At 39.2% G+C, this 17,863-nt stretch overlaps 1 protein-coding gene and 1 pseudogene across 5 annotated transcripts in view; one reads left to right on the forward strand and one right to left on the reverse strand.

Moving 5' to 3' along the window:
* FRMD5 (FERM domain containing 5) overlaps window positions 1-17,863 on the forward strand; it is a 335,004-nt gene that overhangs the window by 130,037 nt on the left and 187,104 nt on the right. The window lies entirely within an intron of this gene.
* Window positions 8,249-9,395, reverse strand: LOC100587283 (annotated as a pseudogene).

Here is a 17,863-nt window from a genome sequence, read left to right on the forward strand (position 1 = left end):
ATACTTAGAAATGTTAAGTTTTAGAATCTTTAAAAAGGAACTTATGAGGTCAGTAGGTCTAAAGCATGTTTTGTCTGTTTGTACAATCAGAACCCTTAAGAAAATTTTTTATAGTTTTAAGAACTCGGCTGGGTGCAGTAGCTCACACCTGTAATCCCAGCACTTTGGGAGGCCAAGGTGGGTGGATCACCTGAGGTCAAGAGTTCGAGACCAGCCTGACCAACATGGTGAAACCCCGTCTCTACTAAAAATATAAAAATTAGCCAGGCATGGTGGTGGGCGCCTGTAATCCCAGCTATTCAAGAGGCTGAGGCAGGAGAATCCACTTGAACCCAGGAGGCAGAGGTTGCAGTGAGCCGAGATTGCACCACTCCACTCCAGCCTCGGTGACAGAGCAAGATTCCGTCTCAGCATCAATAGTAAGGAAACATTTTTTGTACACAAGCACTTGTGTATATAGTGGAATATTAAACGGTTTTAAAAATATTTTCTTAATTATTAAGAATACAGTCAATGTACTTTGACTAATGCAATGAATAACACAAGAGTCCAATGTAGCTTCATAGGCTGAAATGATGGAACAGATGGAAAAGAGTATATTAACCATAAATAAGCATGAAGTCATGAACTTAGCTTCCAAAAATCAACTCTGGAGACCCATGATAGAAAAGATAGCATGTTATTGGAGGAGACCCCCAAGTTTATAATTAGCTGTAAGCTCACCGTAAAGCAAGGTGGTAAAATGTTAGTCCCAAATGCTTAAACTAAATTGTATTAAGTAGGGAGGAGAGAGTTTTATAGTACACTTGACTATTGTTGCCAGAACTTTAGTTTGTTTTGTTTTGTTTAGACAGGGTCTTGCTTTGTCACCCAGGCTGGGGTGCAGTGGCACGACCATGGCTCACTGCATCCTTGACCTCCTGGGATCCGATGATCTTCCTCCTCAGCCTCCCTGAGTGCTGGGATTACAGGTGTGAGAACTTTAGTTTTGTGTTCTATTCTGGGCATCAAATTTTAAGAAAGATGCTAACCAGCTAGGGTGTACTCAGAGGAAGGCACCAAGTGGATGTGGGGACTGAAAACTGACCTGGGAGGATGAATCAGAATAACTGGGCAAAGACATAAGTAAAAGTATAGCTCTTGCTTCTAGGGGAAGAAAGCCTAAGAGATTATTTGATCTGAAGTCCTGACTTTCAAGTTGAGGAAACAGGCTCAGAGAGATGTGTCCTGGGTCACATGATGAGAGAGGAGCAGACTACAGACTAGTTTCCAAACATGCCAGACAATGGGATAGCAGGTGCCAAACATGTGATATGCTGTGCAGAAGAGGGGCCAGACCTTTTTTGGTAGCTTAAAAAGGCAGAACCAAGACTAATGTTTGAAAGTTACAGAGATGATTTGGGACAAAAATCGAACGAACAACTTTCTAGCTATTGTAGCTGCCTAACATTGAAATGGATAGCCTTGAAAAACAGTGAGTTACCTATCACTAGCTATGTTCAGGTAAAGGTTGGATAGGATGTTAGGAATGTTGTTGAGTGATTCCTTTCATGCAGGAAAGGTTGGACTACATAAGTTAATTATTATAACCCCTTTTGATTATTCGTAATAGCAAACATTTATTGAGCTTATGGAGTTACCATGTCAAGTGCGGCGTATATATCATCTCTTTGATTCTTATAATTTTGAGGAAGCTGAGGCTCCACAGCTTATCTGAGGTCACACAGTATTGGTGAGGTGAGATTCAAATCTGGAGGTAGTTTTGCTAACTTATGTGCTATAGCTGCAGATCTCTAATTCACATAACTATTAGTTAGATCCATTCTTTTGTGATTTGTTCTTTAAGCTTTTGTTCAAGCATTATTTGTTCAAGCATTCTGGAACAGAAGCAGACTCTCAGTGAGAGGGCCTAGCTTGCATTAGGGGATCTGCTTTTTTTTTTTTTTTCTTATTTTTATTTTAGAAGTAAGGTTTTGGTCTGCCACCCAGGCTGGTCTTGAACTCCTAGACTCAAGCAATCTTCCCACCTTGGCCTCCCAAAGAGCTAGGATTACAAGCATGAGCCACTGCACCCAGCCCTGGTTTCCTATGGGTTTCAGATATCATTAATTTACCCTTTGAGGCACTTATGCCATCACAGTCCCTTGAGAATAAATCCTCTGGAAATGGTTAGCCATTTGTAGTTCCTAAGCCATTTCAATAATGGTAGAAGTAATATTAAATTACCATTTGTCATTAAGAGACCTTGTGTTCCCAAATCTCCTTACTTTGTATACATTTAAAAAATTTCCTTAGTAGTTATTGTAATCCTCATATTATGAATATGAAAACTGCATGTCAGATTTTGATTTGTCTTGCCTCCCCCTTAACCTGAGCTATTTTTTAAAAATTAAACTTTTTCAGATAATTGTAGATTTACATGCAGTTGTAAGAAATAATACAAAGAGGAGCGTCTATGTATCTTTTACCCAGTTTTTCCCTGTGGTAACATCTTGCAAAACTGCAGCACAATATCATAGTCAAGATACTGACCTTGATGCAGTCAGGATATAGAACATTTCCATCACCACGAGGATCCCTCCTATTGCCCTTTTATAGACACCTCTCACCCTCCCATCCTTGACACTTGGGAACCACTAATCCTTTCCCCATTTCTATAATTTAGTCATCTCAAGAATGTCATATGAATTGAATCATACCATTTATAACCTTTTGGGATTTTTTTCACTCCACATAATTTCCTGAAGATTAATGTAGGTTGTTGAGTGTATCAACAGTTTGTTTCTTTTTGTTGCTGAGTAGTATTCCATGGTATAACAGTTTGTTTAACCTTTACCTGTTAAAGTACATCTGAATTGCTTCCAGTTTTCAGCTATTATGAATACAGCTGTTGTGAACATTTGTGTAAAGGTTTTTGTGTGAGCATAGGTTTTCATTTCTTTGGGATAAATGCCTAGGAATGTAATGCTAGGTTATATGGTAGTTTCATGTTTAGATTTATAAGAAACTGCCAAACTGTTTCCCAGAGTGGCTGTACCATTTTACATTCCCACTGACAATGTGTGAATAATTCAATTTCTTTGCATCCTTGCCAGCATTTGGTGTTGTCACTATTTTTTATTTTAGCCATCCTGATAGGTGTATAGTGATATTTCATGGTTTTAAGTTGCCTTTCGCTAATGCTAATGTTATTGAACGTCTTTTCATGTACTTATTTGCCATCTGTTTATCCTCTTTGGTAAAATGTCTGTGTATGTCTTTTGCCTATTTTCTAATTGGATTGTTTGTGTTTTTATTATTGGGTTTTGAAAGAGCCTGGGCTTTATAGATATCAATTTCAGCAATGTGCTGTTCATTCCTTGACTCTGCCTTCCTGCCTTCCCAATACCTTATTCACAGTAACCCTCACATCTGACTTCTATGATGTATTGTAGCCTGAGAAAATCATGATTCCATTCTGAATAGATCTGGAACAAAATACAGGTCATCTAAACTTGCTAGCAATCTTTTCAACATAAGATTCACATGTCATAAAATTCACCTGTTTAAAGTATACAAATCAGTGGGTTTTAGTGTTCATAAAGTTGTACAAACATCACCAATATGTAATTTCAGAACATTTTTATCACTGCAAAAAAGGAATCTCATACCCATTAGCAGTCACTCTGCACTCTCCCATTTTCCCATTCCCTCAGCTCCTGGAAACCACTAATCTGCTTTCTTTCTCTATCAAATTGCCTATTCTGGACATTTCATATAAACAGAATTCTGCACTAAGTGGCCTTTTGTGTCTGGCTTCTTTCACTTAGCATAATGTTTTAAAGATTCATCCATACTGTAGCATGTATTAATATTAGTACTTCATTTTTATAGCAAATAATATTCCATTATATAGATATTCCACATTTTGTTTACTCATTCATCAAGTGACAGTGATAGACATTTAAGTTGCTTCCACTTTTTGGCTATCATGTATAATGCTGCTATGAACATTTGTGTGCGAGTTTTTGTGTGGCTATATGTTTTCATTTCTCTTGGGCATTTAGGAATGAAATTAATTGCTGGGTTATATGGTAACTCTATATTTAACTGTTTGAGAAACTGCCAAACTGTTCCCCAAAATGGCTGAACCATTTTATATTACCACCAGCAATATGTGAGAGTTCCAGTTTCTTTGCACCCTTAGCAACACTCATTATTTTTTATTATGTCCATTTGTGTTTTTTACTATGACCATCCTGGTAGGTAAGGAATAGTTCACTGTGGTTTTGATTTGCATTTCTTTAATGATAAATGATGTTGAGCATCTTTACATGTGCTTATTGGCCATTTGTATTTACTTGAAGAAATATCTGTTTCAATCTTTGCCTATTTTTAAATTGCATTATTTGTTTTTCATTGCTGAGTTCTAAGAGTTCCTTGTATATTCTGGGTGCCAGATGATTATCAGATATCAAATTTGCAAATATTTTCTCTCATTTTGGGGGTTGTGTTTTCACTTTTTTGGTAGTGTCTGCTATGGTCTGAATGTTGATATTTCCCTCAAATTTATATATTGGAAATAATCCCTAATGCTATAGTATTAAGAATTGGGGCCTGGCCGGGCACGGTGGCTCATGCTTGTAATCCCAGCACTTTGGGAGGCCGAGGAGGGCGGATTACGAGGTCAGGAGATCGAGACCACGGTGAAACCCCGTCTCTACTAAAAATACAAAAAAAAATTAGCCGGGCGTGGTGGCGGGCGCCTGTAGTCCCAGCTCCTCGGAGAGGCTGAGGCAGGAGAATGGCGTGAACCCGGGAGGCGGAGCTTGCAGTGAACCGAGATTGTGCCACTGCACTCCAGGCTGGGCGACAGAGCGAGACTCCGTATAAAAAAAAAAAAAAAAAAAAAAAAAGAATTGGGGCCTTTAGGGGGTGATTAGGTCATGAGGGCTCCACCATCATGAATGGGATTAGTATGCTTATAAGAGAGGCTCAAGGGGCTTGTCTCTGCCCTCCACCCTCTGAGGATGCAGCAACACGGCATGATCCATGAGGAACAGGGCCTCACCAGACACCCAATCTGCTGGTGGCTTGATCTTGGACTTCTAGCTTCCAGAACTGTAAGTAATAAATTATACTGTTTATAAACTACTCAGTCTATGGTATTTTATAGCAGCCTAACACTGATTAAGTCAGTGTCCTTTGAAGCACAAAAGTCTTTACATTTTGAATATGACCATTTTAACTATTTTTTATTTGGTTGCATTTACTTTGGTGTGTAAGCAATATTTTAACCAGTACTTTTTTGCTCATGATTATATCCCTCTCAATGTCTTAGTTCTAAGTACACCTAATTCATGGCACGTACCCAGTCTCTCCCCCATTTCTCCATGCAAATGAGCTTGCCTCCTATTCTCTGAGAAAGTTGAGATTATTTGCCATAAATTCTTCAACTTCCTCTGTCTCAACTAAATAAGTTTCCGTGTATTTTCACTCTTTTCCCTTTTATACTCTCTGTCTCTTTTGAAGTACAGGAATTTTTCTTTTCAAAATGAGTAACTCCACCTGGTCCATTCCATCCCTCTTCTTCTTGTACTTTAATTCAGTGATTGATCTTTTTCTCCCCACTAGCATCAATAATATTTTGTTCTCTACTAATCTTTCTTTTCTGCCTTCATACAATCTCAGGTCTTTGTTGCCCCTTTAAGGAAAAGAACCGAGGGGGAGCTTTGCTCAATTTTATTTTTCCTTTAAGCTACCAACCTCTTTGACTCCTTCCGTTTACTTATAATCTTGAAAGAGCAGTTTCACTTTGTCTAAAATATTGTAGTAACCCTCTCAGTGGCCTCCAACTCCAAAGTCTCCCCTTGGACTTCTCTTACACACTTTCCATCAGATGAATCTTCCCAAAGTAAAGTTCTTATCACCTAACTCTCCTGCCTAAAAACTTTGATGACTCATTTAATATCGAGTTATCTATAGGACTTCCCAGCCTAATATTCAAAGCCCTTCATAACATGTTCTCTCAACTCTGATAGATCTGAACAACTCATTTTTCCCTTTTTCCATGAATACCCCCTTGCCACTAGTTTCCTGCGTAATGCCTGTTCACCAGAATGCCTGTCTTCCTTCAGTTCTTCCTATGGAAATTCTGTGTAAAATTTAAATGCCTTGAAGTCTCTGTTGATCATCTCTTCCCCTTCCACCAGAGGGCACTCTCCAATCTTTGAATCCCTATCACATCGTAAACGACTATGTGGCCCTTATTATTTGACCTCATATTATAGCTTTTGAAAGTAGATTGCGAATTCTGTGAAGGCAGAGACTTACCTATCTGTGGACCTCTCCAGCAGCCATCCAGAGGTGGTAGAGCTAGTAGGTATTTCTTGAATTGATTTATTGAATTGAGTATTTCTTGAATTATTTTGATTTAAATTGAAAACAAGAACCTGGACACCTACATCTGTGGAGAAAAATCTTGAAAAGATAAAGCAGAAAACATGGGGTAGACAGTGGGAGGTGAAACTGAGAAGGTAATTTATGCTTTAGCTTTACAGCAAATCAGAGCACCTGGAGTTCAAAACCTCATTTTTCTGAATGTCAGTTTTGTTTTTGAAAAACAATCAGTGCATAGCGTATTTGCTCTTTAATCTCAAAACACTAAGAGTAAAAAAAAAAAAAAAGTGGAACTGGTTGAGTAAAATGATATAAAGTCACCTTATCTGACAAACTGTATCATCTGTTTTGAATGAAGGCCCTAGAATTCTTGTGAAGGATGTCATGTTCATCTCCCAATTATGGAGATAAAAAGTAATGAGTTGCAGGAACTTTGTAAACTCTAAAGCACTGCATATAAGTTGACCTTTAAAGTTAAAAATATTTCTTACAAAATGTAGGTCAGTTTATATGCTTATAGACTACTGTTAGCTGGTTGGTAGGTGGTAGCAGTCTCTCAGCCAGCTCTTTAAGGACGGGTGGGTCATGAAATCAATATCATGACCAAAATCAATATATTCTCAAGGATAAACCCAGTCCCAAACTTTTATATTAAACAGCTTAAGTCAACCTGTGTACTAGATTGTACTCAACCTCTATCATATGCATAGTGTTATTAACTCTGTTGGGTATTCAAATGACACTAAATCGATTAAATATTTACCTGTTTGGGTTGGGTGACTTAAAGTGATTTTGTTTTATTAACTTTTAGGTCTTAATAGGAAAATGATACTCTTCACTATTTTATCCTTCCTTTTGGGCTCTTTGAATTGATTTCTAAATTGTAAGTTCTTGAAAGCTGAGAAACTGTGCCGTATATTTTTGTAAACCCTAGTCCTACCAGGACCTCTTTAGCATTATAATTATTCAGTAGTACCAATAGTGATAATCCTTAATATTTATTGAGTGCTTATTAATGGATAGACACTATACTAAGTACCGTATATTCATTATTTCATTTAATTCTCATAGCAACTTTGTGAGTTATTTCAAAGGAAGAAATGAGACTTAAATAATTTGCCCAAGGTCACACATTGCATAGGTGGCTGAGCCAAGATTGGAACCCAGGTGGTCTGACTCCAGAACCTGTGCTCTTAACCACTACACCATCTTCTTTAATAAATGTCTATTCTCGGTGATGCTAATGAGAACCAAGCTGTGCACATGGCATATGTGCCCTGACATCCTGTCTATGTTTTTATTGTGTAATATACCCAGGATACTGTGAGCCCACAGCTGGTGTCCATTAATGATAATGGTGTGGGAATTCAAAAATAATTTCCAGAGCATCTTGAGTGCAAGACATTATATAATTTTCATTTTTCAGTGATCTTTAAATTCTGGGGCTTAAAAGGGACTTGTTATTTGGTTACCCAAAATAGTTTTCTTCTTTTTCTGAAAGTTGGATTTGAAATGGAGGTAATATAAGACTACAATGTGCTTTCTGATATTATTTCAGTAGGATTTTTTCACTTTTATTTTTTCTAAGCTTCTCTAAAGGGGGTGGTAGAAGCAACTTTTTTGTTTGTTTGTTTTTGTTTTCGTTTTTGTTTTTGTTTTTGTTTTTTTGAGACAGAGTTTGCTCTTGTCGCCCAGACTGGAGTGCAATGGCGAGATCTTGGCTCACCACACCCTCCGCATCCCGAGTTCAAGCGATTCTCCTGCCTCAGCCTCCGGAGTACCTGATTATAGGCATGCGCCACCATGCCCAGCTAATTTTGTATTTTTAGTAGAGACTGGGTTTCTCCGTGTTGGTCAGGCTGGTCTTGAACTCCTGACCTCAACTGATCCACCCACCTCATCTTCCCAAAGTGCTAGAATTACAGGCATGAGTTTTACTGCACCTAGCCTGTTTCACTACCTTCTTGATGTCATCGTATTTGGCAGGTTTCTCTAGACAGCAGATCAGATCCATGACTGACACAGTGGTGGTGGGGGACATGGAAGATCATGCCAGTGACCTTCCTGTTCAGCTCAGGGATGACCTTACCCACAGCCTTGTCAGTGCCGGTAGATGCAAAGATGATGTTCTGGAAAATTCCACAGCCATTGTGCCATAGTTTCCCAGAGGGGCCATCCACGGTCTTCTGGGTGTCATTGATGGCATGGACTGTGGTCATGAATTCTTCCATGATGCCAGAATTGTCATGGATGACCTTGGCCAGGGGAACTAAGCAATTGGTGGTACAGGAGGCATTACTGACAATCTTGAGGCCGTTTTTGTACTTTTCATGGTTCACACCCATTACAAACATGGGGATGTCGGCAGAGGGGCAGAGATGATGACCTTTTTGGCTCCCCCATCTAAATGAGTCCCAGCCTTCTTCATGGTAGTGAAGACACCAGTGGACTCCACGATGTAATTAGTGCCAGCAGCACCCCATTTGATTTTGGTGGGATCTCTCTCTTGGAAGATGGTGATGGGATTTCCATTGATGACAAGTTTCCCATTCTCAAGCTTGATGATGCTGTGGAACTTGCTATGGGTGGAATCATATTAGAACATGTAGACCATGTAGTTGAGGTCAACAAAGGGATCATTGATGGCAACAATATCCACTTTGCCAGAGTTAAAAGCAGCCCTGGTGACCAGGTGCCCAATACAACTAAATTCATTTACCCTGGCCTTCACCTTCACCATGGTGTCCCAGGGGTGCAGCTGACCCTGCACAAGAAGATGCTGTTGTCAAACGGGAGGAGCAGAAAGCCTAATATTCAAAATATTTATTTGAAAAATTGTTTTATACATTGGTGGACTTTAGACTGTTTTATATTAAAATACATAAATACATGAATAAATTTATGCCAATAAATTTGACAACTGAAATGACATTTCTTGAGAGACATAAACAACCAAAGCTCACCCAGGAAGAAAAAGATAACTGGAGTAGCCCTATGTCTTTTAAAGAAATTTAACTGGCCGGGCGCGGTGGCTCATGCTTGTAATCCCAGCACTTTGGGAGGCCGAGGCGGGCGGATCACGAGGTCAGGAGATCAAGACCACGGTGAAACCCCGTCTCTACTAAAAATACAAAAAAATCAGCCGGGCGTAGTGGCGCGCGCCTGTAGTCCCAGCTACTCGGAGAGGCTGAGGCAGGAGAATGGCGTGAACCCGGGAGGCGGAGCTTGCAGTGAGCCGAGATTGCGCCACTGAACTCCAGGCTGGGCGACAGAGCGAGACTCCGTCTCAAAAAAAAAAAAAAAAAATTAATTAATGGTTTAAAATCTCAAAACCAAAAATAAAACTGTATTCCTAGATAGATTTACTTATACATTTTGCTAGTTCTATACAAACTCTTCCTAGCTGGCTTTTTTAAAAAAGAAGCTGACAAACTGAAATCATGTGGAAATGGAAAGAACGCAGAATAGCCAAAACAATTTTGAAAAAGAAAAGGCTGGAGATTTCACTCTCATTGATTTTAAATATAAAGCACCAGTAATCAAAATTATATGGTTTAGGCTTAAGGATAGATATATTCATCAGTGAAACAGAATAGAGAGTCCAGAAATGGACCCACATATATACAGTCAATTGATTTTTTTTAACAAAGGTACCAAGGAAAAATTGGATATCCATGTACAATAACCTCAACCTTTATCATACTCCTTATACAAAAAAAATTACATTAGTCCCTCTGTATCTGGCGGGGGGGATTGGTTCCAGGACCCACCGAGGATACCAAAATCCCTTATATAAATGGTATAGTATTTGCATGGAACCTATGTACATTCTCCCATATACTTTTTTTTTTTTTTTTTTTTTTGAGACAGAGTCTCACTCTGTTGCCCAGGCTGGGGTACAGTGGCACGATCTTAGCTCACTGCAACCTCTGCCTCCCAGGTTCAAGCAGTTCTCTGCCTCAGCCTCCCGAGTAGCTGGGATTATAGGCACCTACCACCATGCCTGGCTAATTTTTGTATTTTTAGTAGAGATGGGGTTTCACCATGTTGGCCAGGCTGATTTCGAACTCTTGGTCTCAAGTGATCCGCCTGCCTCGGTCTCCCAAAGTGCTGGGATTACAAGCATGAGCCACAGCGCCCAGCCTGTAGCTACTAACTTTTGAAGTAATACTGATACTTCTAAAGAAAGACCGTGTCTTCTAGTTTTAATATTGGAAGTAACATCTCTGTGGTCCCTATGGTGGATACAGTATTTTGTGTGGTATACATATTCATAATCAACTTACTTGAGAAGGAAATTTGGGACTTAAATTTTTATAAACATGAACTTTTTAAAGTTTATTGCTGCCAAAAATGTTTATTGCAAAGTAAAAAGGCATCACCAAACAAGAAAATAAAGTCTTCATTTACATCAGGAAAATAAATGACAAAATCACTGTGAAAGAGCATACAGACTACTATCTAAATATGTTGCAGCAAGGCTGTTCAGATTGTATTTCCTGCACTTATATCTAACCTACAATTTCTCACATTTCCCACTGACCTCACTATCTGGCAGCCTAGCAGCTTTGTGCATCTCACAAAAGACATGGTCAGGAAGAATGAACTGTCCCTAGCCACTCGTGCACCTGTACACTTCATTTGTTCAGCAAGCATGTGCATGCCGTCTTTGAAAGAGAAGTATTACGTCCGGTATCAGAAAATGATGGGGGAAAGTGACTGCTTGGCCATATTTCAGATTTAACACCATATGGGAAATGTTAATGCATCTCACCATTAGACAAGACCATGACAAAGGCTGGAAATTTAAAGCAAAGATCCTGCAACATTCATAACCACCCACCGCAGCTTATTTTAATGCAACGCGTAATAATAGTTTTTGAAAAGTTAACTTTCTGATTCAAATGTCAAATGTCAAACTTTATGGACTTCCCTGACAGTAGCAGGTAAATTGGACTGGCATGACAGACTGGGATGAGTAGTTACACATTTATGGCCTATATCAGAAGCTCCAAACAATTCAAAGTATAAAGGGTAATGATAATAGTCCAGCCAAAGGGCCAGACTAACAGTGAGAGACCACTGGCCTCCCTTTACTGCTAAAAAGCAGTAATCTTGTTGAAGCCTGGGAGAACCCAACACTTTTCTTTAGGACTGAGGCTGTGAGAGCATCCATGGAAATTACAGTTTGTCTACTTTAAGCCCAGACTGAAACCATAATCTCTCCCAAATGCATTGAGACTTGTCCCTGAAATCTGCCCCTAGATTTTGACTGTGAAGGAGTCAGTTAAGTAACTATGATATTGAGAAAAGCTGGAATGTCTAGGTTGTGGGAAGTGAGAGAAAAGAGAATATAATGATAAAATTGCATCTGTAAATCACATGGAGTAGGGAGTCAGGAAGGACATAGGATTTCCCCATTATGTATCATTGTGTCAAGAGCTGAAAAATGTAGGAGGGTACTGCCTTACTCTTCTGAGCTAATCAAAAGCAGCCACAAGTACACAGTGAAATAAGATTTAGTTGTTAAGTGGCAGGGAAGAGTGTTACAGTTTGAAAGTTTATGTTGTATTCTCGACATTATGTCTAAGTACTGTGGAGGATAGAGAGACAAATATGAAACAGTTTCTTCCTGTTCACTGAGCCTATGTATTTTTAAGGGATATAAAATGTTTGCACACAGGGGCCTGTCTCAGTTCCTCTCTTAGAGCTCAAGCCGTTAATCCAAGTATTCTCAGATTCAGATGTGAAGAATAAGTTAGTGTGCCAGGGATTTTTTCCTTTTTCATTATTTTATGTAATTAAGTGGCTTCTCACCTTTTCTTTTTTTAGGCAGTCCTCATAGAATTATCATTTCTGCCCTCTTGTTCCATTATGGAATGAAATTTCTGTTGTCCTAGGTCATCAGTGCCCAAGCCATTTGGGGACTAAAAAAATAAGTGTGCTGTATAGTTGAGGATTTTATTATTTCTGCCCCAAATATTTTGACTTTAATTTTGAAGGGAATATTTCTTTTTTTATATTTTTATTATTATACTTTATGTTTTAGGGTACATGTGCACAATGTGCAGGTTTGTTACATATGTATCCATGTGCCATGTTGTTTTGCTGCACCCATTAACTCATCATTTAGCATTAGGTATATGACGTACCTTTTTAAACAGAGAATGTTTATCTTACTTTAATCTATTCTTGATTCACGGTCATGTTTAGGAATGTCAGTGTTCTGTGTTGTAGATATATATGGTGCAGGGCATGAAGCTGAATGATTTAATTTGTCACCGTAGAGCTCAGCACTGTCACAGCCCCTTCTCCCCTGGGCCCTTGAACTGCCTTGGTTTTCAGGCTTCTGGGTATCCACCTAGCGTGGATACTAAGGAGCATGTACTTAGGCACTCTTTGCATGCTGTCTTCCCTCACTGCCTTCAAGGGCTACTTATGAGCTGGTAACTCTTTGTCGGATTAGGCTGTAGAATGAGTTTCTTTTCTCCCTCTTTTGTAACTGGCTTTCTTATGTGTCAGTGTCTGCTACTTGCAACCTTGCTGCCTACTCTGTCATCATTTCCAACCTCTGCTTCTCCTTCTAGTCTCTGTTCTATCTGACAGCTCTCTCCACTTACCTTCTTGTCTTCTTCTCCTTTGTGTCGTAGACGTTGTCAGCAAATTGGAAGAAGGCTTTTCCTACAAATAGTGCAGCTCTTTAGCACTTTTGGCTATTTTTGTTGCCAGGTGTTCAGGGACTTGATCTGAAACTTAAATACTATTTTTTAAAGGTGTTTCTGAATTCGAAACCAGGGATTTGTCCAGAAACCTGTCTCTATATAAATGAAGTTTTACTTTACCTCTTATAAAATATAGTGACCCTAGCTGGGTGCAGTGGCTCACACCTGTAATCCCAGCACTTTGGGAGGCCGAGGCAGGTGGATCATGAGGTCAGGAGATCGAGACCATTCTGGCTAACATGGTGAAACCCCGTCTCTACTAAAAATACAAAAAAAATTAGCTGGGCATGGTGGTGTGCGGCTGTAATCCCAGCTACTGAGGAGGCTGAGGCAGAAGAATCGTTTGAACCCAGGAGGCAGAGGTTGCAGTGAGCCAAGATCGTGCCACTGCACTCCAGTCTAGGTAAAAGAGCGAGACTCCATCTCAAAAAAGAAAAGAAAGAAAGAAAGAAGGAAGGAAGGAAGGAAGGAAGGAAGGAAGGAAGGAAGGAAATATAGTGACCCATACTAAGAATATCTCTTGTTTTAAATAAGAGTATAATAATTTAGTTTTTATATTTATTATCCAGCATATTGGCTTGGTATTCTCAGATGTTTAAGGCCCAGAGAAAATTCCAGTTCTTCTATGAAGGATTTCTTTACCCTTCTAGAACCTATGCAGACTCTATCATAGCATTTATTCACCTGGCCTTGAAATGTGCATGTTCTCTCCCTTAAAGGCTCTTTGAAATCGAGGAGGGGGTGGGAATCTATATCATCTTTATATTTCCCTCTTTACTGCAGCTCTTAAGATAATACCTTGTATATCATAGCTTTCTCCAAAATGTTCTGTTGAGTTGAATAATCCACTCACTCCCAGGTCCCTTGTGTAGTTTGTGATTGATGCTAGTTGAGGGTTCTTCCCACCAAATGTGTCATCTTGCATTTGCTCACATTAAAACTTCTCTGCCAGTTGCACAGGTTTCTAAGTTTTTCCTGTTGATTGTCCCCAAAGATCCTGGCTCTTTGTTGCTTGGGGAAATTTAGTGTCAAACAGAAATAAATAGTTACTGTATGCTTTCCCTTCCAGAGCCATTTAAAAGATAAAATCTTTAAAAATGCTCTGTTCTTACAGAAAAATGCCTATCTGTTCCTCACACATTTTTGCTTCTGAGCCAGTTCACTCCCCAACTCCCCACAATAAAACAGCCCCATTTCTTTTTTTTTTTTTTTTTTTTTTTTTTTTTTGAGACGGAGTCTCGCTCTGTCTCCCAGGCTGGAGTGCAGTGGTGCAATCTCGGCTCACTGCAAGTTCTGCCTCCCGGGTTCACGCCATTCTCCTGCCTTAGCCTCCTGAGTAGCTGGGACTACAGGCACCCACCACCACGCCCGGCTAATTTTTTGTATTTTTAGTAGAGACGGGGTTTCACTGTGTTAGTCAGGATGGTCTCGATCTCCTGAGGTCGTGATCCTCCCACCTCGGCCTCCCAAAGCCCATTACTTTTAAAAAGAGCTTTACTGAGATATAATTTACACATCATACAGTTTATTTAAAGTACATAATTCAGTGGCTTTAAGTTTATTCACGGAGTTGTACAACCATCACCACAATATAATTTTAGAACATTTTCATGACCTCCAAAAGAAACCTTATGCCCCTTAGCAGTCACTCCACAGTTCCCCAGCTTCTGGTCTGAGGCAAACCACAAATCTACTTTTTGTCTCTATAGATTTGCCAATGCTGGACATTTCATATAAACAAAATTATACCGACCATGTATGGTCTTTTGTGACTGGCTTCCTTCACTTGATACTGCTTGATATTCGGTTTTTTTAAATATTCTTGTATTTATAACTTCTCCTCAGAACAGATGTGGTCTTGTAATTCTCATAAGTCCTTCTGTGGCCTGGTTTTATTGGATTTGTGAGATTTGGTTAAGTTGCAGAATATACTGTTACACATCAAATAACATTGGCTGCTGATGATAATGAAAATGGCGCTGTTTCAGAGCTAAGATTAGGTTATAGATGTATTTCATAAAGCTGATCCAAACTATGGATGTGGTCAAATGAATTGGGATATATAGGACTCCATGGTTTTCACACTGACCGATTTTCTAGTGGGTTATTTGAGGCTTTGAGGTTTTTAATTCCTAAGGATCATAAAGCGTTGGAACTGGAAGGGACCCAGCAGTCATGAAGCTTAGTCCCTCTTCTCTAACTCCTATCTCATTTTACAGAATTCAGAATGTTCATTGTTCAAGATCAAATAGTTAATTAATAACAGAACCAATTATAGCAAGATTAGAACTAATGTGTGTCGATTCCTAATCCAAGGTTCTTTACTTCTTTTTGGATTTTGTTGCCATTGTAACCTAGGTTCTCTAGAAACAAGAGCCTCACTGGAAATTAAGTGAAGCTTTATTTGGTGGTACAATTTCAGAAGAGTAAGAGTGAAGGAAAGGAGATGAGAAGTGAGAAGCTTTGAGAAGCAAAGCAAGGCGATTAGATTACCATGTTAGCAATTGTGTCATGATGATCCTCAAAGAGACACAGCTGGTTATTCAGCAAGTACGTATGCTTGACCATGTGCAATATCTCCAGATAGGATAGATAGAACAATTGATAAGAGCAAAGAGGGAGAGGGAATTTATCTGCCCATCTCCTCTCTGGCTGCTGTTTCCCATTATCAAAGGTCAGTCATGGAGAGTGAACTCACAGTTCTGAGTGGTGTCATGCTGCCCTTCCACTTGGAAAGCCAGATTCCATGCCCTGGTGAAGGATTTCATCCAAGTTTGGAAGTGGTAGGAGAATCCAGAAGCTCCGGGTATATAGTTAATTTGTAGTCAATAGGGAAGATTTCCTCCTGCCTCCTACAGTGTCCCTGGTTGTCCTCAGGGATGATGAGACAATGGTGTGGAGGGAAACTGAGGAGGTGTTTAAGGGACAATGAGATAATGGTGTGGAGGAGAACCCAGGAGAGGTGTCTGATACACTTGCCAAGACAGTGCCCTTCCTAGCCTAGGTTTCTGAAGTCATCCTTTATGAGCACGATGACCCCTTTAGCTAGTGTATTTGAAAGAATTACTTAAATTGACAGTCATGCTCTTTTTTCTAATAAGACATTTTTTTACACTGCTATGGCTGACACTCTTTAGAGTATTGAAACATGTAACTAAAACTGTCATTAGGAAACTTGTTCTCTTGGCCATCTGGCTTTTCTAGAAAAAAGAAAACACCTGGAAAGGCTTTTCAGAATTATAATTGCTTGGTACCTGGGTTTCTGTGTAGGTTGCCCCACATGCAGAGATTTCCTCAGTCAATTCAATTCTTATTCTTCTTTCCAGGTGAACTGACTAGCCTGTACTGAGATTTCTCCTGCTCTGGCTGTGTAGAGTTTATTTTCACTATATTTGCCCTACTCTCTTTCATTTAAATATTACTTCAGATTTTTTCTATCCTGTTTTGATTATATGCTAGTTTTCCTCCTGGATATCTTTAATTTTGGGGAATCCCCCCCACTACCTTGAATTTTAAATGCTTGTTGACTACCTAAATATAAGCTGGAGTATTTGTTCTAGGCCAAGTTGTCAGAAAGAATTTGGACAGTGGACAAAGAAGTAATTAAAGCTTTAAGTTCTTCAGTGAATAACTGCAAATGAAAATGTTAAAGTTAGTTGTTTGGAAAGGTTTGAAGATGAGAGAGAATGATATGTTGATTAATGAATAAAGGAGGAGGTTATTTCAATTTGGGGACAAATGGGAAGAAATACCAGGATAAAGAGGTAAAATGGTGGTTAGAAAATACCTGGTATAGAAAATGAAGAAGATCACGCAAAGAAAAGGAGATTTATAATCATGACATTTATAGAATTAGAGAATCATCAGTGCTGGAGGAGGCCTTAGAAATAATTTAGTCTAATCCAGTTTATGTATAGGTGAAGAAACTGAGGCTGAAAGAGGTTAAGTGACTTAAGGTCACACAATAGTTAAGATCAGAGGCCAAGATTTGAACTGAGGCCTTTGGATTGCAGATGGTTGTGCCACATCTACCTTATACCACAGAGTGGTACTTTAAGAATGTTTCATATTTCCTTTCCTGAAGAATTGTTTTTACTATTTGGTGGCTTTTTCATAGCAATAATTGGTAAAATTTAAAGGACTGGATTTTTAATTTATTTTCAATGTTTTAAAATGCATTGCATAGTAAAGCTTATAGTGTGTATAGCGACTTTATGTTGGCAGTATAGTGTCAGTTACAGGGCTTCAACAAGCAAATGAGATCCTCTTAGTAGCTGAGGATAGTGCTAATCATTTAATAAAAGCACTTTAGTAGTTGCTTTTGTCGTAAAAACATAGACCACTATCTAAACCCAAATCAAGTTATAAAAGACTGCAGTGTTTTTCTGGAGTCCAAATAATTGTTCTTGTGTTTTTTCCTTCTACAGTGCTACTACTAGTCTATAAGGTGCCAGAGTCATTAATCTTGGGCCAAGTAAAAAAATAAAATAAGACACAAACAACTTCCACCCCAGCTACCCACCCTAGCTCCTGGTCACAAAGCTTTGTGAGAGAAGCAGGGCTGCATTTCAGATCCCATAGCCAGGTGCCTTTGAGCAGTGCACAAACTGTGCAACCTTAGGAAACAGCTCCACTCTTTTTTTTTTTTTTTTTTGAGACAGAGTCTTGGTCTGTCACCCAGGCTGGAGTACAATGGTGCAATCTCAGCTCACTGCAACCTCCATATCCTGGGTTCAAGTGATTCTTCTGCCTCAGCCTCCTGA

The sequence above is a fragment of the Nomascus leucogenys genome, chromosome 6, assembly GCF_006542625.1.
Source record: "Nomascus leucogenys isolate Asia chromosome 6, Asia_NLE_v1, whole genome shotgun sequence".
Classification (NCBI taxonomy): domain Eukaryota; kingdom Metazoa; phylum Chordata; class Mammalia; order Primates; family Hylobatidae; genus Nomascus; species Nomascus leucogenys.